The sequence below is a fragment of the Rhinolophus sinicus genome, chromosome 9, assembly GCF_057876585.1.
Source record: "Rhinolophus sinicus isolate RSI-liver-muscle chromosome 9, RSI-T2T, whole genome shotgun sequence".
Lineage (NCBI taxonomy): Eukaryota > Metazoa > Chordata > Mammalia > Chiroptera > Rhinolophidae > Rhinolophus > Rhinolophus sinicus.
Genome location: NC_142509.1, coordinates 38030006 through 38054860, shown reverse-complemented (window position 1 = coordinate 38054860; position 24855 = coordinate 38030006). Strand labels below are relative to the sequence as shown.

General features: G+C 51.0%; 2 long non-coding RNA genes across 6 annotated transcripts in view; one reads left to right on the top strand and one right to left on the bottom strand.

Annotated features, from left to right (window-relative positions):
• LOC141569167 (uncharacterized) overlaps positions 1-24855 on the top strand; it is a 467986-nt gene that overhangs the window by 401692 nt on the left and 41439 nt on the right. Inside the window, exon 1 of one of the 5 annotated variants that reach the window (XR_016022430.1) lies at positions 22925-23259. The exons of the other annotated variants lie outside the window; for them this stretch is intronic. This is a non-coding gene — a long non-coding RNA (uncharacterized LOC141569167). Of the gene's footprint in view, positions 1-22924; positions 23260-24855 lie in introns of those variants that run through there. 5 annotated transcript variants of the gene reach the window in all.
• Positions 20317-24104, bottom strand: LOC141569168 (uncharacterized). Its single transcript, XR_012492615.2, has 2 exons — positions 23833-24104; positions 20317-23032 (listed from the first exon to the last, which is right to left on the bottom strand). It is a non-coding gene; the product is annotated as an uncharacterized LOC141569168 (long non-coding RNA).

Below are 24855 nucleotides of genomic sequence, written 5' to 3'. Positions count from 1 at the left end.
TGTACACATGGTGGGCTTTCTGTCAGTTCTTCTCCGTCTGTCCATTCTGTGTGACCTTATTGGCTGTTTTCTCTACTTTACCCTGAAGACGAAGAGGTTGAACGCTCACTCCCAGCTCCACATCTGGATACACTGTAAGTCTGGCCAGTCAGCATGTTCCGTCTTATGCCCACAGTGCTACCAGTTCAGGAAGGGACACAGGAACCAGGTCCGTTACGGTGAAATGGCTGGAAAAGACGCTTTCCTCCTGCTGGACTTGAGCTGGAATAACATAAGCCCCGAAACTGTTGGGGGCCACCACCCAGAAAGAGCCTGGCTGGGAATGAGGACAACACAGAGGAAATCACTATTGAGAAATGGAAAGAAACTAGGTCCCAGGGAAGCCCTCAATCCGACTTTGCAATAAACATTAGCAGCCCTTTTCAGGTACATCATGCAACCAATTTCCCGTTTGGCTAAACAAAGCTGCATTTCAGTTTTCATGATTTGTAACCCAAAAACAGTCTAATTGATGTAGGGAGGTGTGTTAGACCGGCCAGGTCCTGCTACTTACCACACCTGGCTGTGTCTTCTCCACCTCAATCCTCAATGATGCCTTTGTCTCGTTATTATAGTTCAAAGTGTCCTCTCAGAAGACCCATCCAGAAAACGTGCCACCCGCCATCTTAGCCTTTCTGTCAACCCTTCAGGAAAGCTTGGTCCGCCAGCTCATAAGCCAGATTCAGAAACAAAGTGTTTCTCTGGGCAGGAAGACTTCAACAAATTCACGTCTTTTCATCGGGTCTTGAGTGTCTTGTTATTGCCCAGTCCAGCTGAACCCACAAGTCCGGGCATGTAATCATGGCAGAGTGAGTAGGTGGGCACTTCTCTGTCCTGCGTGCATCTAGTTATGCTTATTCTTGAAGAATGAAAACAGTTACCTACCTGTTAATGATGTGTGACAGGCTCCAGGGGTCCCGAAGCCAGAATTTACGCGCAAACAATGTAATTAGGAGCCTAGAAAAGCATAAAGCCATCACTTCATCACGAAGAGACACATGAAAAGATTGCCGCTCTGGAAATACATTTTTCATCCTTCCTGTGAAGACCTTCAAAGTACCTTGGCAGTGAGAAGAAAACACGTCTTTCAGGTGATGTGGTTGAAAACAGTAGTGTTACAGAATTCAGAAAAGCTCATTATACGGAGCCCTCCACTGAGGAAGCGGTAGGGGTGGTACTTTCTTCTGCTCACAAGACACCCCTTCCAGCACGTAATCCAGAACCTCCAGGAAGGGCAAAGCAGCAGTGCATGGGGGTGAGGGCACAGGCTCAGGGCCGGGAGCTTGGGTGGGAACTCTGGCTGGATGGCCTTGGGGCTCCTTACCCTCTCGATGCCTCTGTAACATGTAGGGAGCAGCATTACCTGTGTTAGGTCCGGTGTGAGGCGTGGCTAAGTCAGCATGTTGATGTGCTTATAATAGTGCTTGACCAGTAATGACCAGTAGCTATTCCTGTCAGTTATCTACATTGTAAACGCTTGAGGGAGGAAACCACAGTTCCTTCTCTGTAGCTCCCTGAGCTTTCTATTCCCCTGCACACAGCAGGGATTCAGTGACTGCTGTGGAATAAATGCCTTCCATTCCGTGAGCACCAGAGAGAGCTTAGATCGTAGCATCTAAGTGCTTAGATCCAAGTCTCCATCCAGTGAAAATCCATTTGGCTATAGAGGGTCCATATTAATTTGATTGCCTCCAGTGAAAAGGAATTCACAGGTGTCCCAGCAGACGCTCAGCCTGGAAGACCTCATGCAGTTCCCTCACTGGCTCCTCCCTCTCCCCCTCCCTCCACCCCTCCCGTCCTTCCTTCTCCCAGTTGTTTCCACTGAACACCTGCAGTGTCCGGCACCCTGCTGAGCAATGGGGGGACCTACAAGCACACAGACCGTGCACTTGGGTCTGGACAATCTGTGCTTCTGTCCTGGCTTCTGCCGTTTCAGTTGGGCCTTCACACACCCCGGCCTCAGTGCTCAATCGTAATCAAGTGCTTCTCAGTAATTCCTTCCCTGCCCCTGAATCTATTAGCACTTGAGGAAACTGCTTCATCTTGACTGTTCCCCGCTAATAGCATTCCTTTGTTGTCTGAAGAAACCTTATCCGGTTTGGGCTAAATTAAAATTTAGTAAAGCATCAGGTTGCCACAGGACTAACAAGCAAATGACAGATGTTTCATTAAAACTTAAACTCGATGAGATGGCACTACAGAGAGAAGCACTCCAGAGAGAAAGCGTAAAACTTAAAAATCAAGCCCGAAATACTTTTATTTGAATTTGTGGTAGAAACAAGAAATCAGGTGGTGCCACCTGGTTCCAGCGGCTGGTCCTGGGTTGAGTTCTCCTCCGTCACACCGGCCCCACCGCTGTCGCCTCTTGGCTGACTTGGGAGCTCCTTCAAGGGAGAGAACAAGTATAAATTAGTTTTGTAGGTCAGAGTTCAGCAAGGGGCCCGACACCAACAGGAGAGGCTGAACCAAAGCAAAACACAGAGGAGCACCGCACGCTCGGCTCTCATGGGCTCAGCTGGCTGAGGGTGAGGCACTCAGTGGAGGTGACTTGGGGGAAGGACGAAGCAGGCTGTCCCTTTCTTGAACTTGGACTTGCCACGGTGACCCACGACCCACCATCTAAGATGCGTCTTAGAAGGATGTGAATAGTTAGGACCCATTTGTAGAGAAAATAAAAGAAAATTTGACAGAGAACTCAGCCCTCCCATTCCCCCAAATCAATTTAATTTCTTTCTTTTAAGTAAGAAACATAGTAACGACACACAGATGGCCAACAGGCACAAGAAAACATGCTTCCCCCCACCAATCTTCAGGGCACTGCAGATGTCCCTTGTTCTGGGAATGGGAATCCTAACATTCACCCACCTGTAAACCTTCATAATCTGAAAGGTTTCCCCGCTGCTTTCAGACAATCTTTCGTGGACTAGGACGTCTTTACTTTTATAAGGAAAATGGATCATTAATGTAGCAGGGTCCCAGAAGCAGCTCTTTCCTTCCGGTGCTGACAGTCACATGCTTTTCTGCAAAAGATGCCACCACCGGGACACAGGGTCCTCAGGGATTGAAGGTTTAAACACCTCTGCTCACGCTCTGTCCCACTGGCTCCTTCCTAAAAACTTATGGTGTCGGGGCAATGCCAGCTGTGCCAGTAACTTCTAACATCAATGTAACGTTTTCTTCAAATACTCTGTTATAAATATTGGCAACAAGCCTTAGCAGTATTAGCAGTATCTCTGCTTTGTCACCAGGAGAAATTATAGATATTTTCATATCACATTACAGTCACAGCAGATGCTTCAGAATGTCAATTATACTCACCACTACTTCAAAACTATAGTAGCTATTAGCCCTGCCGTCTTGTTACCAGTACAGTAATAAAGATGAGTGTACATTCCTAGTCCAGATTCTGATAACCACATCTGAGTATAATGCATTTCCTCTGTAATGCCATGTATTTTATGCACTCACAGCATTAACGTGGGGCGAGTCTGCAGGCTCGTCAGCCTGCCAAAGGGTCTGCAGAAGCAAGAGGGTAGTAAGGCAGCGGGAGGCCCTGAGCCCCGCGGGGCTAGGACTCGTTACTGCTCTAACCCCCGTGCCTAAAACAGTGCTCGGCGTATCGTCACGACCCCAAAAGAATCTGTTGAATTGATTTACTTAATGAATTTTGTAGGTGAGGCAACTGACGCTTAAAGGAATTGGAAAGCCCCCCAGGGATCCCTCGGCTGGGAGGTGGAGGAACCGGGACGCGAGCGCAGGCCTGGCTGGCCCCACTGCACATGCTCTCCACTGCCTGTGGGGCGCTCGGTGGCCCCCCGACAAACTAAAGGGAAGCCCTCGCAGAACCACAGCTCTGAAACTGATGAAAGCAGAGCAGCTGCTCCGTTTGCAGGAGCGTGTCACGTCTGCACCACAGTTTGGACTCACGCGGGGACCCAACCTCGCCTCCCTTCACCCCTTGGTACCGCAGTTGTGGGCAGTGAAGCCAGGGGTCTCCCCAGGTGGCACTCTCAGCGTCTCCGGTGGCACAGTGAGGGTTGGGCCTGCTGCCCTGAGCAGTGCGTGCGCTTCTTGGGGAAAGATGGGGCCTCACTCTCACCCTCAGGTTCCCTCCTGCTGTGACGGGGCTGGGGCAGGGCCACCCCTGGTTTCCTACAGTGTCAGCCACGTGTTCGAGTGCAAGTGCATGTAACTGGCGTCGTGCTTCTGATGACACAGCGTTTTCCTGGAGCACTTATTAGGTACCACAGCATACCCGGCACTAGCACAGGGGGAGGCTGAGGACCTGGCACTGCCCTCAAACCAGCCGCTCTAGTGAGTGAGGTTTGGCGACCCTGAGAGCTGAGCGTTGAGGCTGTGCTCAGCTCCTCCAGAGCAAAGACGCGCTCATGTTCGTGGCTGAGTTCCCCAGGGAGCCGTGAGGCAAGGGTGCTCCGTAAATGTGTTGCTCTCAAAACGAGAGCAATCCACTGCGACGTGTACATGGGCAGAATCCTCCCAGCTGAGAAAAGCAGCGAGGCAGGCGAGGAAATGCGACCATTCTGGAGGCAGGTCTCATTAAAATTGACTCAGTACTGATGAGGAGAGGACAGTGACCTTTCTCATGGGGTGACAGTGACAGGATTAGCCAGGATTCTCCAAGAAAACCAGAGCTCACAGCACCACTTAGCACCAGGGACTATTTAAATGTCACCAGAGCAAAGAAATTAAATACAAGACAGAAGAAAAAGTACGCACACCCACGCGCAGGCATGCCCACATACATACGCATACACATGTATTCAGGAAAAAGAGCGCCGTGAACTATTCAAAAACTGTCATTCAAAGAAAGGACATGCCCCGCACGTTCTGTAAGTACAAGGACATGGGGTGACAAAGACAACCGAAATGTGGCCCCCGCCCCAGGAAGCTGGAGGACTCAGTGAGGGAGTTACTGTCACCCACAGCGGGAAGGAATTCTGAATGCCATTCACGTCAAAAAAAAATCAAATCAGGATACTTATAATGTTCAATTAACCTGGGGTCTCTCCAACACTTCTCATCTGGGCAGAAATTCAATGGAGGGATTTGCTAGCTCTCATAAACGCAGACTGTGTAAATAGTCCTAAGCCACGAGCTCCCCTTCAGAAGAAGGGAAATACTGTCTCTAATTAATGAAAATCCAATCATTTGGTCACGTCTCCTGCTGGCTCCTTGTGTTAATTCCAGAAGCCTCACACTCGTTCTTCCCGGACAGGGTTTCTCGGCCTGGGCACTATTGACGTGATAGATAATTGTTTTGGGGAAGGGGGGCTGCCCTGCGCACGTGGGCTGCTTAGCAGCCTTCCTGGCGCCTACCCACTCAATGCCAGTGACATCCGGGGTGACAGCCAGCAGTGTATCCACATCGTATGTGGAGCTGTGCCCCTATCCTCACTGGCAACAGTTTGATAAGGAAAAATGTGTTGGTTGGAACTAATTATGAGAAATGAACGTGTGAGGTGATAGTGGATGGTAACGCTTCTCTTTGGTCCCTTAAGACTTGCCCATGGGTCCCGTTATGGGACATGAAAGAAAGTGGCTCAGAAGAAGGAATGGCCCCCACGCTCATTGCCTGAGTGGCTGTTCTCCTGGGTTCCAGGAGAGGGGAATGAGTTCGCACAGTGTTCTGGAACACATTGGCAGGGCTGGTGAAGAGGGTTTCCGGAGGTGGCCCCGCTAGTGCATTGTCAGGCGTGGTAAGGATTCCAGGTGACGGAATCTGGGTGGGAGGTGATGCCAGGCCAGGCCCTGGAAGATGAAGCACACTCACGGGCCCAGAGTGAAAGGCGACATCCCCTGTGATGGCTGAGCCGGCCTGACTCCGTCACGCTGCACTGATGAGGGGTCATGGGCCATGCGATGGCCACTGGGCAGGCCGACCTTTGCCACTGAGGGTGCCCCCACCGTCCCCAGTTTGCCACCACAGGGGAGGGTCAGGAGTGCGCTGGGAAAGGCACATGGCCTCCTGGGGTTTGGTCTCCGGCCTGATAGCTCAATAAAGAGCCAGTCTCCGCTTCACTTCTGAACATTCAAGGTCAGAGCCCTGGGAGCCAGTGTCTTTGAAAACCGTTGAGTCCCCCAGCGAAAATGTGTCTTGTCTCTGATCCAGGCTGACTGACTCACCCTAATGAGCGGATTAGAGTCTGCAGACCACGCTCCTTGAATACAGAATCAGAACAGGAAATTAGGTGTTTCCTTACTAAAGGAGTATGATGTTTGAAGTTAGGACGGGCCTAGAAAGTTCAGGCCAGCATACCTGTGGTGACACAAGATGTGGAGACACACTGTCACCCATGCCAGTCTACACGTGCGTGCTCCTTGGCAGACACACACCCAACTGACACACAAGCAGTACCGAGCAACTGCTGTGTGCCAGGCCCCACTCTAGGCACTGGGTAGCCCAGGTGAAAGGCAAGCATGGCCTCTGCTCCTCACACTCCAGTGCATGCAGACAAAACCAAAAGGAGAAAATCAGTGGACAGTGAATGTGACCATCACAAGTGCCCTCCTGGCATATCTCTGCCCTCCACCTGGTGGGCACATGGCAGGAGTTCACTTCCTGGCCCTGTGGTTGGGCGGGCCCGGTGGCGGGGCGGGCCCTGTGGCAGGATGGCCCCATGGCTAGTTCTCTGACTACTTTATAAGCAGCATGTGTCTCACTGGCAAGCAGGAGCATTTCACTGCCAATCCGAGACCCTCCAAGGACCAGTGACATTCCAAATGGCGGCTGCGCCTTCGGCCTGGTCCCCGGACATCAGGCCATGCGCTGACCTGAGACGGGCCGTTGGCTGCAAACTCCCCAGGATGTATTGTTAACGCTCGGAGACTTTCACCCGCGTGCACCTCTCCAGCACTGGCCACTGAGATGTCTTGTATTCTGCGTGAGCAGGGCAATTAAATACGTGAAGTTGGTGCATAAAAAAAGTCTGCCAGAGATGGCGCCCACACAGAAGCAGGCAGCGCCAAGAGGTGATGACACCCTTGGTCCTGATGTAAACGTTTGAGACCCACATAAGGAGGCCTGGGTTTTGTTTATTTTTTGACAGACTTTACTTTTAAGAGAAGTTTTAGATTGACAACCAAATTGAAAACGAAAGGATAGAGATTTCCCGTATGCCCCCAGGCCCCACACGTGCACAACCTCCCGTTACCAACACCCCCACCAGAGGGAGCTATTCGTCACAATCGATGGACCTATAGTGACACATCATTGTCACCCAAACACCACAGCATTGACTTTTGTATGTCCTGTGAGTTTTGGCAAATATCTAATGAGTATCTACAGTCATAGTAAGACACAGAGTAGTTTCACTGCCCGGAAAATCCTCTGAGCTCCACCTCTTCACCCCTCCTCCCCCAGCCTCTGGCACCGGCTGATCTTTCTGTCTCCGTAGTGGTGCCTTTTCCAGAATGTCATGTAGTTGGAATCACACAGTGTGCGGCCTTCTCAGCTTGGCTTCTCTCACTTAGTAACATGCCTTTAAGTGTCCTCCATGTCTTTTCATGGCTCGGTAGCTCATTTCCTTTTAGCGCTGAGTACTATTCTGTCGTCTGGATGGACCACAGCTTATTTCTCCATCACCCACTCAAGGACAAATCGGTGGCTTCCCGTTTGGGCGACTGTGAATAAACGTCCTTGTGCCGGTTTTGTGTGGACGTAAGTTTTCAACTCCTTTGGGTGCCTGGACTTTCTCGTCATCTACTCAGCACACGCTGTGATTCTATCACAATGTGTTTAGTTAATGTTTGGGGACAGAAAATGATAAGAACAACAGATGTGAAGTGGAAGAAAAATTATGATGTGTAGCATAAAGCATGAAAGGGGAGGCTTTTTAAAAGTAGTAACGGACCAGATGACTTCATTCCAAAGGCTGAATGGAGGTTGAAATGTCTGTCTCCTAGGGGTCCCTGCTGTGTAAAGCTCAGCCTGATCACACGCATAACTCTACGGAGAGGAATCTAGACACTTACTCGGATTTCATCTACCATGTTGAGACCATGTGGACCATCACAGAGCCCGTCTCCTTCCTCTGCACACGTTCTGGACCCGTGAGCAGACGAGAACGGCTGTGTGTGGGGTGGTGGGAGTTTCCAGAGAGGGGCCTGCGCTCCTACAGGCAGACGCCGGACGCAGTCCTGGCAGCCCTCCTCCTGCGTCAGTAGAAGCTCTCCGAGCACCCCGCTGTCACCTGCCCCTGCAAACGGTGACCCAGTGTTATCACCTGAACCCTGCCCTCCCAAGGTGCTTCAAACCAAACTCAAGTTCGTATCCCTCTTTTTAGAGCACTCTACAGCTCCCTTTCACTGAGAGGTACCCAAATGAATTGTAAAACGTTTCAAACTCAAAAGCAATCATATCCTAACTTTTACAGTTTACCAGAAAAATAATGAGCCAACCAGATAGCAGAGTGACCCAATTCTCCTGGTTTATGCTGCAGAGTCTCAGTGTCGCACATAACCTACCCCCCGGCATTACGAGAAGAATTCAGCAGAATTAGTCCAGGAGTTAACGCTTTATTCCCTTTCTTTTTCTTTCTCAGTAAAACTTTTTTTTTTCTAGGACCTTTACATTCTTCCTACTAAAACAAGTTTTATTTAGCCTGGGGAGACACATTATTTTAGTTTCCGTTAATGTTGATCAACTATTGACATGTTTGATAAAATTCAAACATAGTCAACTAGGTCCTCTAGACTTTAATGTGTTTATTTTTCAAGTGGATAGGATGCATTTTGCTTTTGTCTGTTATTCCGACTAGAGGTCCGCGTATAGCTTTGACTCTGTCCCAGACGGGACTGTTACCTTGAGAAGAACAGAACCAGTCATAGCTGTGTATGCAAGGCAGAGAATGTATCGGCCGTGTGCTGGACTCACTTAGGAAATCGAAAGATGTGCTAATAAGGCCCAAAGCACGTGTAGCTCTGGCACCAAGAGGAGGGATTCCTTGACCTCACTGCTTTTCATAAGGACCTGGGTTTTCCGCCACAGTCTGAGTACCTCTAATCAGGTTCTTGAGAGCGCCTCAGATGGACGCTTTCCCCTGAGGCCACTTCGGGTAAAATAAATACAGTATTTAAAGCAGAACTCTCTTAATTTGCTAAAATGAGAAGGTTTTCTCTCAGGCAAACAGTTCGGCTAAAAGGAAAACAATAAAGGCGGCTCTTGGACTGGCAGTTAAGCCAAGTCAGTAAATCAGAGGGCCTGGAAGTTACAGGAAAGGGGTGGAAATTAGTCAAGGAGGAGTATAATTTCTTTTAAATGGAAGAGGCCATTTAGTTGCTTCCATGTAAGTGCTGAGGTTTTATATCTCTGCTGCTCTCTCCGCCTCCCTGCCCAGAACTGGGGGACAGGATGGCTTTCTTTGGCACGTCCAGCAACACCGTGATTTGGCTCATTAAGACCCTGTGACGGCGGCTACCTCTTTCATCTGTTCTGTGGCATCCTCTGCAATGGCTGCTGTTTCAATGTCTGTTAGCGTCTTGAAGTGTACCCCAAATAGTGTTTTGCCTTTTAGGCAGCTAATTAGAAGCATCTGATGTCTGGCGGCATAAGTGTGAATCCATGTCTTCAAACTTGTCTTCCACCTTTTGATGAAACTCTGAGCTTGAGAGGAAGGGGGAGGGAGACTTGTGATGACGGTTTGGTTTGGTTTACACGCTGGCCGGCTCCTCTCTGACTGTAGAGTGATGCATTCATTATGTTTGGAAGGTTGTGCCGAATCAGTGCAGGACTTTATGACTGGTCCCCCGGCCCTTCATGCACGAAGGTGTGGCCCAGTGGCCCAGAAACTGCCCCTGGAAACCGGCTGACTTATAGGGTCCTTCGGTTCCCTGAGCTACATGGGGAGCCTTTAGGGGATCCCTTTGATGCGTTTACACTCTCTCTTTCATGGGATTGTCTGCCCCAGATAGTTCCTGACCTGTGACTGCTCATTGCAGAAACCCACTTGTATTCTTACATGAGTTTCTGGGCTGGCGTTTTCTTTGGTCTTGTAACGGAATAGTAGAATAATATCCTTAACCTTATGGGATTCCATTAGGTTTAGCATTTTAAGAAAACACCAAACCGTTTACAAAGTGGGCTCCAGAAGGATACAGCCCTGCCCGCACCTTGATTTGGGGCCAATGAGACCCATGATGGATTCTGTCCTCCCAAACCCTAAGATGATAAACTTGTGTTGTGTTCAGCCTCCAAGCCTGTGGTCATTGGCTGCAGCAGAATAGGAAACTAGTGCATCCATGGAACCACGTCACAAGAGCCTCCAGGTGACAGGGGACAGTGCACACCAAAGTGTTCTGGAGAGTAGAAAGAATCAAACAAGCAAGTTTTCCTAACACCGTCACAGACTAATGGCCATTAGGGACTGACACTTACCAGGCTAGACATACATAGCTGCTGAGTCCCATAATGAGGAGGAGGGACTTTACATCGGAAAAGAGAGCGTCCTGTGTCACTAGGAAGGGCTACAAACACTTCTGAGTCTGTCAGGGGAGGGCAGTGGTGGCCCTGTGGCTGCCACGCTCGCTCGCAGTACAGGAGACATGGCCGCACCCTGGAAGTGAACGCGAGTGACACCACTGTGCTGTCGCTAGAACTTTGTACATTCTCTCCTGGTGGAAGGAAGCTGCGGTGGCTGTGTTTCAACATTTGGGGAAAGTGCCTTAAAAAGAACCCACACAGACAAGGGCAGACAGAGTTCAGAGATAGGGAGAGAAAGAGATCCAGAAACTTGAAACTATTCCTGGGTTCCTGGGTTGACCCGTTTCTGAAACTAGTACAGTCTCCTATCACGGTCCCCGGAGGCACGTCACACTGTCACCAGCACCCCTGACGAGCTCCTCCTTGGGGTGATCAAGGTGAGGAAACACGAACAGGTCTTCCTAAAAAGAGCTTCAAGAAGGAAACACCACACACACCAGCAGTCGTGAGCCAGTGGTCTCATGGGATTCATTCTTTAATCGAGAGTTGTGACCCTAGGAGTTAATCTGGAAGGTCAAGGGTCGCTGCACTTCCCTCTGCCCCCTGCAGGGTGCTGGCTTTTGATGCCTGAGGTTCAGTCAAATATCCGTTCTCTAGCTTCTGCCCTCTTACGCATTTATTTATCAGCAGCGTGTGGTGAACAACGTAAGGGCGTGGATTCAAACCCAGGGCTAATGGGACCTTGAACTTCAGATCCCTTGTCAGAGGGGGGTGCAGATCAGAAGGCCCTGTGTAGCAGGTGGCACCCCCTCAGCACCAGCAGTTCCTGGGTGCACGCTTTGAAGCTCCCCCAAATGCAGGGGAAATAAACCCAGACCGTACTTCAACTTAACAAAAGGATTAAATCAGAACATTCTTAAACCAAAAGGCTAATTTGGAAATTTAATTATTTTGAAGGACGCGTCCCCTGTGGCTTCCTTATTCCATGCTGCTGGAGTGAGAGAAAAGTTAATAGCTTTCTAATCATATCAATTTTCTATTTTAAAAAGCTGATTCTCGTTTATTAGTCTGTCGAGGGATTATCAGGCCAGTTGCTTTATACTCTTAATTCACAAAGCAGAAAGAAGTTTCTGTAAATGGATTAGATCATATTCCCTTAAACTGGCCCTTTTTAAGTTGAAGCGATTAAACTCCCTCATTTTTATGGAAGTTGTTAATAAATCCATTTATCAGAAGTGGGATTTATTGAGTGTAGATGGTCCGCACTTTTCGGGGAACCCAAGGGCGAGGGTATAGGTCCCACCTGTACCCACACACCTGGCTTCCTTCATCAGCCAAACAAATGGCAGGAAGGAGAAGGAGCAGGAACAGAGCGTTCATGCCCGTTGTCACAAACAGCAGGGCTTCCTTCTTTCTCACGGCTGAGCAATTCCTCTTATATGTGGGAGCTAAAAATAACAGACTCATAGAAGCAGAGGGCAGGTTGGGGTAGCGAGAGGCGGGGGGCTGGCTGCTGGGGAAGAGGTGAAGGGGTCAAAGGCACAAACTTCCAGTGACAGGGTGGGCAGGTGCCGGACGTAACGGACAGCATGACGACTCCAGCTGACAACTGTGTGGTGCAGATTTGAAAGTTGGTGAGAGACTAGGTTTTTAGAGTTCTCATCATGCGCACGGAACGGTGAGGTAAGGGGTGCGGTAGCGAACCTGGCTGTGGTAACTATTTTGTAACATACACATTAAAAATCGCTACATTGTGCGCTTACTTAAACTTGCACAATGTTGCATGTCAATTATATGTCAATAAAGCTGGAAAAAGGGAAGAAAACGTGTGAACGTAACCGTTGCCTGTGAGCGAGCCCTGGAAATTACAGCTTGGGCGCCTTTGCCCCGTGCCTGCCTGGCCAGTGAACTGTCAAGGGGCTGATGACAAGCCTCATTCATTTGGCAGACGCTTTCGAGCACCGACCCTGGTCCAACAGTGCTCGAGGCCCTGGAGATGCCACAGCGAGGAGACTGTGGACTGAGGTGGAACCTGAACGCGCCGATGTCCTCAAGGTCTGGAAATGCTAAGAGCTGTGAAGAAGAAGGACCAGTGCGGTAGCTGAAGGGTCACGTGACAGGGCAGCTGTGTTAAGTAGGGTGGTCACGAAAGGAGGGAGGGAGGGGAGAGGGAAGAACAGGGCCGGCTCAGTCGGCACCCGCCCCTTTGTGCACTGTCCCATTTAAATGCTTCCACAGCTGCCCCCAGCTGTAGGCCCGGGTGGGGTGACACGTTTGTTCCAGGCCGCCTGGCTCCCACCTGGAAGCTGCCCCTGTCAGAGGTGGCCCGGGGCCCTAAGCAGCCGATGGCTTCCTCTCAGGTGGCCCACACCAGGGGCCTCTGAAGAGGGAGGAAGCCACTCCAGACGGGGCAGTAAGTTAATTACGCAGTGAGAGTGTGAGAACTGCAGGTCCCACTACGAGCGAGTTACAGGGGTGCCTCACTTAACTTCCCCTTCGTCAGTTCTGCAAAATTATCCCAGTCACTGAAACACCGCCCGCCTGACAGGAGGGCAAATGTGTCAGGGCAGGGGCTGGGGGGGTAGCTGAAGTGGAAAGAGGCGTTACTCCGTCCTCCTGGAATGTTCCTCCAAAATTTTGAAAGCTGGCTCCTTCTCACTATTCACACTTGGGCTAAAATGTCAGCATCCTCAAGAAGCTTTCCCGGGCCGCCCTCCTGGCAGTAGGAGCTCCAGCACTTCTCGGTTAAATTACACGGTGTCATTTGCCTATAAATTGCACAATTATACACAGCTCAACTCCCAGGCATGCGTTCGCTCCCCAGCTTACTGTCTGTCTCTTCTCCCAGAATATAAGCTCCTGGACACCAGGAGCCCAGGCCACTTCTATTTGCTGCTGTGTTTCCCAGTGCCTAGAAGGGAGTCTGCAGCACTCAGGAAACACTTGCTGAATCAGTCCGTGGACCTCGTTATATTACAGGAAAGGAGACTGGGGCCTGCTACGGGTCCTCCCCAGGTCACGCGGGTACTAGTGACAGAGCTGGGTGCACAGGTGTGACACGGGACCCTTAGAGTCTGTGCACTCCTGGCACTCTCACATCTGATGTGGTTTGTTTACGTTTAAATTCTAGATGTAATAACGTGAATGCTGATGGTGTGGACACAGGACATGTCAGAAGCCCTTTTCTCTCGTTCCATCAAGTCTTGCCGCTGGGGAAGAAATGAACACGGAGGATTTTCTGAATCGCTAACATTTCACCTCCACAAGACATTTTTGGGAACTTTCCTCTCCCACAAACGACATTAGCAATTTAGAAAATGATTTAAAACAAAAGGGCATTTCAGAATATCGCCAATAACAGTTAGCAAATCTCATTAATGAGATGCTCTGATGTGAAAATCACTACAATCCTTTTTCGCTGGGAAATACGGTAATTAAGCCATTGTGTGTCTGTGTTATTTAGCAAACGAATAATTACTCTGTGCCCTTGAGCCTCTCTGCTGCCTTGGAGCATCAGGGCTAATATCTTGCAGTCTTCTCCGGAACTCAATTTAATGAGCAATAGATTCTGAGCCACGCTCAGGGCAATCGACTGCTTTCTACCAGGAGACATTAGAGCCCCAGCGAAATGACCCAGCGAGCCGCAGGCCATGGAGCACGAGGGTGACCCATACACGGTGAGACTGCCCTGAACTCGGAGAAAGCAGAGCTGTTAACTGGGCAGTGGTCACTGAGTATCTGGCACAGGACTGGCCTGTGCTGGACAGTGGGACGTGAGGATGACACAGGCCTGGCCCTGTGCTGGGAGATTCACCGTCTGCTGAAGGGCATTTACAACAGTCACAGTGTCAAATGGGAACAATGACAATATCCCCATCGAGGCCGTGACGAACCTCTGTTCTTACATCCAAAGCAGAGCGGTGCCTGCCTTTACCAAGGAGACAGCCCACATTCTGGACCCAGTCAGGGAAACCGAGTGAGACCATCCGTCCTTGTGCAGCTTCGCCTGCGTCTCTCCCTGGCCAGCGAGGCCCTGAGGTCAGGAGGACGGCGGCCTGTTTCACATTAAGGTTACGTCCCATCAGCATAACAGCCTTTTACAAAATGCGTAATGTTAAGTTCTCCTGAGAGAGACCGAGACTGGGTTTTATTAACGTCATCGTCCAACTCTGTCCTGGTGACTAACTTGCAGCGGGCAGCTTGACCCCAAAGGAAAGAGTTTCCTTCAGACTCTGTGCCAGTGATAACGCAGCAATAGCACTCGCCCCGAAGTAGTTCTCAAATCACCTTGCCCTGGCGTTGCCCGTTGGCGGGTGGCTGCGAGCTGAGAGAGATGGAAATGGACACACAGCTGACCCGTCCTGTCCGGTGAGCTGGATGGCGCCGTGGAGGGAAGGCGTGAGAAGCTGCATAGGAAGAAACAGCTGTGGCTTTTGCAGGTCGCCTCTTGGTCAGGGAGACTCTGGAAGGGCAAGCAGGACAAGTAGAAAGCTATGGAGTGGCCCCCTACGACCTGCCCAGTGACCTGGGCCAAGAACAGCATTGACGCTTTATTGAGTGTAGAAGGGGTTCAGGTCTTTCCAAGCTGCAGGGTCCCCAGTGCACTCATCCCAGCTTGAGGTGCCTTCTTCCCACTAATGCCGTGATATGACATGGTAGTGTCTCAGGGACCTGGCACCCCAGGAGCTCTAGCCTCATGTAGGCACAAGTTCACGGGTGGAGGCGGCTGTCAGGGGGCAGAGGAGGGACCCACAAGACCCACATTGTTCATAAAAGAGGGACCCTGAGATGCCTGCGCTCTGGAACCCAATATCCATCTTCTCTGGAGAGAGTGGCAGGGCCTGGGGCTGTAACCACGAGGTGGCTTTATTCACACATGATGACTTTATTGGGGTGTGTTTGGGCCGTTGCCCTTAGGGGACGTCCCTCACAGCACAAGCCCTTCCGGAGGCCGTGCTGCAGGGCTCAGCGCCCAGAAGGAGCGGAGGGTCAGGGGGCTTGGTGGCAGCTCCCAGGTCTGAGTGACTTCTTGCCGGGGCACCGTGGGGAATCTGAGGCAGAGAGCCCCGCAGGCAGCAGTGGCCTGGGGTCTTTTATGGCCGCAGGACTGGCCATACCTACGGCTAGCAGATGTCAAGTGCAGTTTTGGGGGTTATCCAAAGCAGGCAGCCTCTGAATGTTGGCTAGAGATCTGTTTGTTGGGGTTATATTTAAAACAATTGGACGTGTAAACTTTGGTTTTGGTGCCAGCAGCCTTTTTAGCTAATGGGTATCAGGCTGCTGACAGGAAGGAAGCAGCAGGAAGCCAGGATACAGGCTCGTCTCTGGCTCGTTGGTGACACAATTTCTTAAACCAAATGTTTGCAAATCTTCACTGTCTCATAGTCTGCCTGATGTCCAAGTAGCATGAATGAAAAGTAAAACAGCCGGAGTAAGGAGCTAGCAGGGCTTATGCTCCCGGTGTGGTGGCCTTCGTGACCCCACGTGGGTCACCGCCACCCGTGAGAACTCGCTTCCTCCAGCAGCTCTCAGTGCTGCACGGAGGGGAAACAGAAGCAAGTGAATCTGAAAAGACCGTGTGGTCTCTGCACGTGTCCAGAATGGACAGCAATGTGAGGCTTAGTTCCTCACGTACGGGGAGCGAACACGCGGCCACGTCTGTATAGCAGCTTCTTCCTTAAAAACAAAATTTCTGAACCCAGAATGACAGGACGTTAATCTCTTAGAAAGCTGGATGTTACAAAGGGATGTTTGCACGATAACCTCCGTGTATTTAAGAATGCTTGAAGCCGTTCGGAATTTTAAAAATAAAATGAAAACACAACTCCTCCTTAGGAGGAGAAAGCATTTGGCTTCTGTGATAACACAAGGCACGCCTGTGACCCCACGGCATGGTTGCAAGTACCGCCATGTTTTCCTGTTTGCTTCCAGGTCTGCTTTGTTTCTTAGCAGATGGGTTTTGCGTGGCTTCCCTGGCTTTTGAACGGTTGCTGCTGTCTGGGACTTGGGCCCTGGCTTGTCTTCTGTCTCCATGAAACCTTGGTACATCGCCTGTTGCCTGGAGACCTGAGCTCCCGTACATACTAGCTTCTGTTCAACAATATCACTTCCTAAATTTTTAAAAATATGTTCAATTCTTAGAGAGTCTCACTAGGAGAATGGAGTTGAATTTTATGTGAGAGTTTAGTCCTCAAGTGTGGCTGAGATAGAAAAGAACCAATGTTTGAAAATTACCTTTGAATATCCCTCAAACCAGACGGTAAGCACCTAACACGTAGCTTTTGCTAGGAAAGGGCCACACTTCCTTTGGTCGGGGACCAGTTGAGTAGCTAGCTTGTTTACAGACCCAGAAACACCAGAATCACACGCGTGGGGAGATTTCCAGGCCATGAGGGTCCTGGGAGCCCTGAGACTAAACGGGGAGACGCGTGCCTGCCGTGACACTCCTCCTCCGAGGCGCTGCCTGCACCCATGGAAGGCCTTGTTCAGTCTGTCTCTGCCACAAGTGCTTACCACTGGACTTGTGCTGGGAAATGTGTGTCTGACGTGACGTCTCCACACACCGCACCTGCCAGACAACTGCAGAGGCCAACACCACAAAAGCAGACACACCCATACCCCAGGGGTGACACAGCGCTCCAGAGAAAATGCCCCAGGTGACATGGGCCAGTCCTTCTCTTGGCGCCATCCTTTTGTACATCACAGAACCCTGGAGGTTACGGAGGAGCTGGAACCATGCCTGCTGGGTGGGAGAAAGGGCAGAGAGGGTACAGAAGAGCCTCTGCGGAATTGATTGCTCCTGAAAAGTGCACCCGCCCTCGCGAGTGACTGATTCATCGCCTCCAAGTAGCCTCTTCCCAAGCCCACTGTCCCGGAGGCTCCAGACTCCACAACGGTCGGCCCACAGTCAGCTGCCATCCAGGCTTCACTTGCACAAAAAGCAGTGGGTCTGAAGGTGATCGGCCAGGTGACCCTAGCCTGTGCTCCGTTGCTCTAGGCTCTTGGTTGTCCATGTGTTTTTTGTTTGATCCCCTCAAGTTACGAGATTAAATAAAGATGGCAAAGTTGTCAGCATCAGAGAATCTCCACTGCTGAGCTGATTTCTGAGGACTTGGTTCTGGGGGAGAAGCAGCAGCTGTCTTCACCTGTCACATCGGCGCCGTTGATGTCTTCATTGGTCCCTCGAACCAACTGTCAGGTGTAAATTGGGGAATCGATAGCAGCAGGGCGTGCAGACCCGTGTGGGTTTCCTGAGGTCAGTCCCAGCGAGAGCGGACAACCCCTGGGATCCACGCAAAGTGCTCGACAGCGCACATCCAGCCAGACTCAGGCTGTTGCACAGCAAACAGATGCTGCCAGTTATCGGCTGGAGAAGAAAGAGCCACCAAATGACAATTTAGTGTCAGTGCATAATGGTCCCTGCCAATGGCTCCACATAGCACTGGACAGCAAAGCTCACAATCATGGGTGTTGGGTGTTTCCAAGACGCCATAACGTTCTGTGCTGTGGGGACTGGACCCCCCGTCCCTGCCCTTTGGCCTCGCCTCTTGGACTTCACACAGTTCTTTCTGCCCACGTTGTCCTGTTGAGAATGATTGTTTCGTTCTCTGCACTCAGTTTACTTTACTTCATCCTTTGTCACTCAGTTCAAGTGTTGTTGCCCCAGAGAAGCTTTCTACATTTCCACAGAGTTCTGTTCCACCTCTTTCATGCCACTGTGCATTTAACGACAAACTCATTAAATACTTAATCATTAATCAATTACTTAATATCTGCTTCCCTCAGAAGCCTATCATTTCTATAACATCAAGGACCACGTTTGTCTTGATCGTCATTGTGTCCCCCCCTTACACTGGGGAACCCCAGGTGCTCTGCTCTCAGTCAGTGTTGGCTTAATTCCCCAGGGAGTAAACCCCAGAGGCAGCGGGAAAGTAAATGCTCATTTCTCAGGTGCCTGTGTCAGATGGTTCTGACCAATGAGACAGAACCAGGTACCTGCTGGGGGCTTCCAGGACGCCTTTACTTTCCTGATAAATGAGACCGGCATCCCCGGTGTGGGCTCCTTCCACACCACCCCCTGCCTCGAACGTGGCTGTGACAGCAGCCGCCGTGTGACCGTGAGGGACGGTCAGAGCCAGACGTAGATTCCAGGGCTGACAGTCTAGAAAAACTAAACGGATGCCAGCAGCTGCCTCGGCCCAGACAGCTTGCTAAGTAAGCAGAATAAAGCACTGTCGCCAGTAGTTTAAGCCATGTGGGTTTTCAGTCACTTGCAGTGAAAGCATTTCTCACAGACATTAGCAACGTGTGTTGGGTTAAGATGCCTCAAAGCTCTGAGGCTGCCTCATCTGACGTTAACGTGGAGATCAGACCCACCTCTTACATCCAGGAGCACTGAAAGTGTCTCTAACGTCACTCACAGTCTTGTAGAGCGAGGAAGAAGAGAGAAAACACAGTTCCATAGAAGGTGCTTTAATTTATATGCTGATGGCAAGTGAAAGCTTCTGACGCTGTGGTGCGGAGTGTGACGTCCCCGTGGCAGGAGGCAGCTGCTCCTTCTTCCCTGACCTCAGGTGTCCCCACCTGTAACTTACTGACGGCCGCGTACCTGGTCCTCATCTTTCCGTTTCCTCATGTCAGTTCATTTCTCTTTAGAATGGAAAAAAAAAGCAAAGAACTTATTTCTTTATTCTGTGATTAGCTATAATTAGCTCCAAGAATGTCTGTCCTTCCGCCGTAAGGGCATCTGAGGCAGCGCTTGGTAGAATAATCAGTGGCACTGCGTTCGGAGAGCTGTCACTAAGGCCAGGCGTCGCTGCTTCCTCTGAAAGTCCATCCCCTCTGCCCAGCCTGGAGTGACTGCCGTAGTTTTAACCAAGTTCAACCACTGTGATCACAGGTTCAGCATCTGAGATGGAGTTTCTTACAGAAACCAAGAATGAGCTGGCTTTTTCATGTGCATGTATACACACAGGCTGTCTCTTTGTATCTCAGCTCAAATATGATAGTGCATTGTGTTCTATCTAATTGCAATAATGTTTCTGACATAATATCCATTATATGTGAAATTTACATACAAATGGCCAATAAACAATCTCGGCCTGCAGTTCCGATGGCCAGCAGATCCTATTAGGGCTTCAGGAACCTGCTCAGGGATGGGAACGCTGTGTCTGAGCTACAGATTCCAGCTGTGCAGTCCAGGCCTGTTGCAAAATGGACTCTATGTCCTCATAGCTTTTTTCCTTATAACACAAAGCCACCAGGATGAGTGACTGAATTTATGCTGTCAGAAGCATTGGGGGTATGTTCTTAATCTCATTTTTCATTAAGTCACAAGTGTTCTCCTCCCCTTCCCCCATTCCAGTACATAATATAAGCGGCAGGTGAGCATAAAGGTGCACTGGTTGCCCAATTAAATCTTCAAAATACTGGCGAGCCGCAGTGAGCCTCAGCAGACAAAAGGGAAGGGGGTCTTAGCAGGAGAAGCTGCCGAGGAAGCCTTGGATGATTGTCCCAGAAAGCGTCCTCGGTGAGCTGGTCTCCCTGCCTCCCAGGTTCAGGCTGAACCTTCGCAAGAAACATGTATGACTCACAGAGAGGACAAAGCACAGGTATTACCAAGATACCATTACCTGTCAGCCAGCTGTTTCTAGCCAAGGGGAAATAAAACCTATTTGAAGATGAGCTGACCTGAGGCGTGCACTAACAACCCCGAAAAAGAATTGAAATACTGAAGAATTTCCTTGTGCATCGGTGGAATTCAAGTTTACAAAGTTGTTTCAGAATTTTTGGAGAATTAAAAAAAGTGATTAACTCATTAAAAATGGTAAACTCATGAGTTAACATAAATAACTTTTTTTAATGAAAAGTAACTATTTTTCAAAACAAAAAAAAATTGTGAGAAGAGTGGCATCGTTTTGCATTTTTGCAAATTTCTGATGTCCGGCTTCATAGAAGACAACTGGATTCTTGTATCAGTTTCTGCATTCACTCTTTCGCAATGTCACACATGGCGTGGCTTCTGGGAAATTCCACTGGACACAGTGAAAGTGAAAAAGCAAATAACAGCAGCTGCTATCGCTGCTGCTGCTGCTGCTGCTGAAGGGGCCTCAGGGATCCTAGGGGTGCCTGGAGCCCACACTGAGAACCACTGCTTTCCATCAACATCATTTCCTTGTCGGGCAGCGTCCTGGGTGGAAAAAGCCCGTTAGCAGCGCTCACAGGCCCGTTGTGTTGGGCAGCCTTTCACACAAGGCTGTGCTTGCCTCAGGCTCCCATCACACCCTCCGCCACGCATCTCTCATCTAACCCCCTAGGAACCCGCCAGAAGAAGCAGGTGGCCTTTTTTTAGTGTCCCCAAACTGGCTCCAGCAAACCTTGGTGTAGGAAGATGGAGAAACTGAGGCCCAAAGAAACTGCGTTATGTCCAAGGCCGACCGCTGGTGAAGATACCGGCACACAGGCTGTGAAGTCCTGGCCGATGGTCGGGGGAGGTCCCCACCCCTCAAGTGCCTCCATGACAGTCCAGCTGAACTGTGTCCAAGGCTCACACCTGCCCTAATGGAGTGAAGGATCCTGGGAGTTCAGATTTTAAGGAAGAAGATATTCCAGAGAGATTAATGTCAAGGAGTTAGAGGCGCTTGTTCATTGTTTTCTTGCCGACAGTATCCTTCCCACGAGCCCTAAAGGAAAATCCTTCCTACTGAGGAAATCCAGAGTCCAGAGAGGACACGTTGCCCCATCCATGTGCCAACCAGAAGCACCCACAAACCCATCCATCCCACAACTGGCTGCCCTCCCGAAATCTTCAAACTGGCGATGGGTGATTGTGAAAAACGTGAGTCGTATAGGTAAGCAGGCTAGAAACAGGGAGCAATGGAGAAAGACAATTTTGCTTTCCATTGTATGATTTTCTGGATGACTGATATTTGGTTCTGTATCAATCGAATGCAGTTTTATGAGCTGAGAGAATGTAGCAACGCTTCCACTTCACATGCGTTTCCTTACCCTGTTCCCATTTGATAATTGCAGTTGGCATATTTGTTCCAATTCTGCAGGTACTTTCTCTGGTCAGGACTCCTGGTTGACTTCAAATGAAGTCTCCTTTTAGTTAAGAAAGGCGTTCTTTCATTCCCTACAGTCTCCTCGAATGAGAAGAGCCATGTGCGTTGGGAGTGGCAGGAGGAGTTCAGGGTACTTACAAAGAAAGACTTTTCCAAGGATGGTTTTAGACACCCAGTGTTTGCTCACTTGTGGAGTGACTTTCAAATACCGTGTTCCCCGAAAATAAGACCGGGTCTTATATTAATTTTTGCTCCAAACATGCATTAGGGCATATTTTCAGGGGATGTCTTATTTTTTCCTGTACAACAATCTGCATTTATTCAAACACAGTCATGTCGTCTCCTTCTGGGGAACATCGTCATAACGTACTAAATGCGTCTGTCTGGCTGACGATCTTAACTGGGGCTGATTTTCAGGGTAGGTCTTATTTTCAGGGAAACATGGTAGTTCATCTTAGAAGATTTCTTTTCACTTGATCTTGACAACTTAGTTTTTTATGCTAAGGTATATGGAAGGTTCTGCTTACCAATGGATAAAGTCCCAGGCACTACAGGCTCGTCTGCTTACACAGCTTGCTGAAACCCACTCTCCGCCTATGCTGCGGGGCTCCATTTCAAGAGTCAGAGTTACTCCTGCAAGTATCTAAAACCACCCATAGGAGACCATCCAGTGTTGTGCCAGATTTCTTTCTTTGGCCCATCTCTAGATGAACTTGAGTCTAAGCTCCTTTTGAAAACAATTAAAAAACAGAAATGCGTGCACATGCACCATATCGTGTGCACACACCCAGACAGCCTGTCTAAAGACGAGACTGGAAGAATTTCAAGGAAAATGAAACCAACTGAGGAAGGCAGAGATTCACGTGTGCTCGGTCTAGGCACACACGTAGAAACATTCCAATGAAACACAGAGAAAGACCTCCCCGCCTCCCCCCCACACACACCTGGAGCACCATTTGTCTGAAGTGTTTGGGAGAGAAGGGCACTGCTTTAAACTGGGCAGTGATACTGTAAAGAACAGAGTCTATTGAGCTGTCAGGAACCTGCATTCTCCAGGGCGGGGATTTCTGTGGAATTCCAAGGCCAACATAATGATTTCTGAAAAACAAATCTGTGTCTGCCAAGTGCATCAAGCCCAACTTAAAGCGTCTCAGGAAGGAGAGTGAAGGGGGAGAAAAGTGAGGCCCACTGAGGTGGACTTGACTTTTGGTCACCAGCCTGTCCAGGGGCTGGAGTGGAATCTGTGCGCCAAAGCAAGAGGCAGGAGGGGTGCGGCTGCCCGCTGGCGCACTGCGGGCGCGCACTGCCTGGGGGGCGGCAAGAAACATTCTTTTCTCCACCTACATCCACACCTTAGGTCCCTGGCAAAAGCTCTTGGCTCAGCCACGTCCCCGCGGAGCTGAGGCGTCGCCCGCCTGGGGCCGCCCGCGTCTGGGATACGGCGGGGAGGAAGGATGCGTCATGCCAGCTGCTCCTGGGGCTCCGGGGCCACCTGCGCAGAATAAATAGCAATAGTCATGATACCACCTGCGCCCGACGGCACATTAACTTCTCTCCACTCCAGGAGGCTGCACAATCCCGCCTTGAAACGGGGCCTGGGGTGAAAAGCCTCGGGTATGGGCTCCTGGGAAGCCCAGTCTGTTCGAAAGACGCGCCCACTGCCCCAGACACGCCCATCGCTGAGCCCGACAAACTGGGGGTCATCGGACGGAATCTAGGGTGAGTCCAGATTTCTGCCAGGCTGGGGTTTGCTGCAGCTGCATTGTGAGCGCGCCTTCCTGGGCGGTCCGAGATCGAGCGTTAGCTGGGGTTGGACGGAAGAGGTGCAAAAAGCCAGGAGCCCCAGACCCAGTCTGACAAGCTGAGGGTACGGATGAGGAGGGGGCAGGATGTGATCGTACGCTCTGCAGTCGGTGCACATAGCCCAGCCCTACTTCCTGGGTCCTCAGCGTTACATCGTGTTCAGGGTGCTTTGGGGTAGACCCCTGGAAACCGCGAGTGGGGGACGGTGAACGCGTTCGCTCAGCCACGCGCCCTCCTCACTCTGGGAACAAGACCTGGTCTGATTCCAGGTGCTTCACACGGTTCCACGCAGCGTTTCCGCAGATCCTGGAACGGACAGATTTGCCCCAACCCCCCACAGGGCTGCCCCGGGGTCTGCCCGTCCAGGCAAGGGGCCGCCCCGCGACCCGCAGAGGCGCCGCTAGTGGCATCAGCGCCGTCACCAGATTTCCCCAAATTTAGGCTACCCGCGCCAGAGGCCAGTGTGACAGCCGCCCGTCCCTGCCTTACCTCTGCCGGCAGCGGCCCCGCACAGCCCCGGGGCGGTGTGTTTGGAGCGCATCCTGCGGCCCCGCCGGCGGCCCGGTGCCCCGGGGCGACCCCCAGCAACCCAGCCGGGACCGTCCGGCTGCGTCTCCGAAGGTCGCGCGTTCTCCCAGCAGGGAGGTCCTCGCCGGGGCGGCTCTGGCGGCTGCTGGGGCTCGGATCCCCACAACTTTTCTCCAGCAGCCCCCGCGGTCCCCGCCTCCGGGGCCCCGCCCTGGTCCCAGCCGCGCCAAACCTGTCTGTGCTCGGCCCTCGGCCCCGCCCACTTAGGGCCCCGCGCCCCGCCCCGCCCCGCCTCAGGGCCCCGCCCCGCCTCAGGGCCCCGCCCCGCGCGTCTGCGCCCCGCCCCCAGCACAGGTGATGGCAAAGGAATAGGTGGCTGAGCACTGTTGGTCCCTGCTGTCCCCAGCCCTGGTCTTCTACGATCTTGCCACATGACTGTGCCTACACATCATTCTCATCTTTAGTCCAAAATGACCAGAGTTTGTTTCCGTTGTTTGCAATCGTCAAAACATAAGCTGCAGCAGGTAAAGTTAACAGGCAACGAACGACTTTAGTCAAGGCTATACCAGCAGAGGAGAGAGTACAGAATTCAGCCTGAGCTCAACGCCACTGAAACAAAGGCCAGGTGTGAGGGTGAGAGGGAACACGCAGGCCGTCTGCGTTTGCCGGCTGGCTTTACCCAAAGGCTCCGGGCAAGGCATCCTCCCACTTAGGTTCCTGCGCTCCCACGGGCACTGGAGATGGCTTTGCTCCACCCTTTTTTTTTTTTTTTTTTTTAACTTTTATTTAGTTTAAGTGTGTTTTTCCAGGGCCCATCAGCTCCAAGTCAGGTAGTGGTTTCAATCTAGCTGTGGAGGGCGCAGCTCACAGTGGCCCATGTGGGGATGGAACTGGTAACCCTGGTGTTATGAGCACCGGCTCTAACCAACTGAGCTAACCGGTCGCTCCATTCTTGACAATTACATTTCAAGGCGATGGCTCCCA